Genomic DNA, 2,500 nt, shown 5'->3' on the forward strand with positions numbered 1-2,500 from the left:
CAGAAGGAGGAGCTCAAGATTTCCAGAACTTTCTCAGCAAATAAAGACTTCTGGAAACCAACCGAGAAAAAAAGGTTCTAATCCTTTGGAAAAATTGAGGACAACCTTCTGAGGAACTTACATTTTTTACTGTTTTTAAAAATTAAACAAATGTCTCAGTAAATTGCACCAAATTCATTAAAGAAAGATGAGTAACTGTTTATGAAGGTAAATAATGTGATGATGCAGAAATATTAACCCTGAGATAAAGTTAATGAAGATTCACAACTATTGACATTTAGTGGTAAATGAATCAGAGATGTTCAGCATGCTGAGCTCCACCCACAAAAGCTCCTGATCTATAAACAGGTCATAAATCCGGTCATCCTGCAACTAAAACTGAAACTTAGTTCTGTAGTGAAGAGCTGGAACAGTACCTCCAATACCTCCAGAGCTTCCAGTTCCTCACCTGGTTCCCAGTGTACACACAGGAGTCAATTAAATAAATCATTAATATGACTCAGTTGATTCAGTGTTGTTTAGAATGAAGCAAGACCCAGACTGGAACTTTTTCCAGCCACAATTCTTTGTGATGTGATGATCAAACAAGACTGTCTAACACACACACACACACACACACACACACACACACACACACACACATAGAGGAATATGCTAAACGAGTGTTAAATAGGGCTGTTCTTGTCTTCCTCATGGTGTGTAGTCTACAGTGAGTGTCCATGTGGTGTGTATTACTGAGCCATGTCCATTCACCCCTATAAATACACACAACACTTATACACACTCATTATGGATGGCATTACATACCCTCTGTGGCATTTCCTTTTCCTGTGTCTGTGTGTGTGTGTGTGTGTGTGTGTGTGAACAGGCAGAAACAAGGTCCTCATTACCATCTGCGGGATTTCACACACTGATGGCACTGATAAGAAAGTAATGGTTTAAAATGACTGCAGAGAGAAAGAAACAAGTGTGTGTGTGTGTGTGTGTGTGTGTGTGTGTGTGTACAGATTGTGTGCTGGTAGTCTGAGATGAAGCCCATGGAGTGTAAACATTCCTGCTGAAAACACATGGAGGAGCGGACCGACAGGGGGTCACGTGGCCAGCTGTCACGTGACGGTGCGGTTCTCCAGGTGTGTATGTAACTTGTTTATGAGGAGAGAACAGCAACACACACCGGGGGCAGACACACGCACGCGGTGCAGGTTGACGTTAAATGGTCACATGACCCGAAACAAAACAAAAAAAACCCACCTGGAATCAGAAGAAAACTAAACAGTGTTCTGGTGTAAAGTGTGTGAGCTGAAACCCCTTCCTCCGTTACCCCTCTACCCCTGCCTCTACCTTTACCTTTACTTCTACCTCTGCCCCTGCAGTCAGGGTTAAAGCGAGAGTACACACACACACACACACACACACGCGCGGGCACGAGGACAGCGGCGAGGGATATTTGAAGCGCGAGACAACCGGACACAGCGAGCAGACAACAAACACTGACTAAATAACATCGCGAGACAGCCGGAAGTGGAGGTGAGTATGCGATCAGGGTTCATTACAGAGTTGATCAGTTCTGGATTCATCCGCAGGAGGAGGAGGAGGAGAACGTGTTCTTCTACACCACAGCAACACACACACACACACACACTATAGCAGCTATAAACACTCATCACGTCCACTTCACCTTATCTTCATTCATCCTCTCTCTTCCTCTATTCTTCCTCTCCTCATCCTCTAATATTCCTCTCTTCATTCTTGTTATTCATCCCTTCATCCTCTCTTCATTCACCCCTTCATCCTCTCTTCATTCATCCCTTCATCCTCTCTTCATCCTCTCTTCATTCATCCCTTCATCCTCTCTTCATTCATCCCTTCATCCTCTCTTCATCTTCTCCATGTTAACAGCAGGAATAATAATGGAAGCTTGTTGTGTGAACTCTCGAGTCCTGAAGATGTGAAACAGCACTGACACTGGAGTCTCCTTCCTCACGTCAAATAACATTTCTCCACCACATCCACAACTTTTAACATCTCTCTATGTGGAGCGTGTGTGTGTGTGTGTGTGTGTGTGTGTGTGTGTGTGTGTGTGTGTGTGTGTGTCATGTCACACGGTGCGTTGCTGGGTAAAATGTCTTCTATATGCATGAGTGGTGTAACAGCGAGCTGGATTTAGTGTTGTGAGGCAGAGTGGAATATTTCCTCTAACCCCTATTAACACACACACACACACACACACACACACACACACACACACACACACACACACACACACACACACACACACACTCATAACAAGCCATACACATCCTCAAGACACTTTTCCAGATGAAACACAGTAAAGTGGTGGTGATGCACTTGGCTGCTTTACTGTTGCTTTACTTAATAAGTTCCAGATTCAGACCCGAGTTGAAAGGTTCAAAGACGGCAGTGACACACACACACACACACACACACACACACACACACACACACACACACACCATTTTTCAAATGCCTTTCTTTATAT

The 2,500-nt window shown here is 44.0% G+C and overlaps 1 protein-coding gene across 1 annotated transcript in view; it reads left to right on the top strand.

Annotated features, from left to right (window-relative positions):
• Positions 1-1,398: 1,398 nt before the first annotated feature.
• LOC310715231 (pleckstrin homology domain-containing family G member 1) overlaps positions 1,399-2,500 on the top strand; it is a 27,365-nt gene continuing 26,263 nt past the window's right edge. The window contains 1 exon segment of the mRNA XM_083521548.1: positions 1,399-1,527. The gene's annotated coding sequence lies outside the window, so the exon portion shown is untranslated.

This window comes from Silurus aristotelis (genome assembly GCF_946808225.1).
Source record: "Silurus aristotelis genome assembly, chromosome: 19".
NCBI classification, from domain to species: domain Eukaryota; kingdom Metazoa; phylum Chordata; class Actinopteri; order Siluriformes; family Siluridae; genus Silurus; species Silurus aristotelis.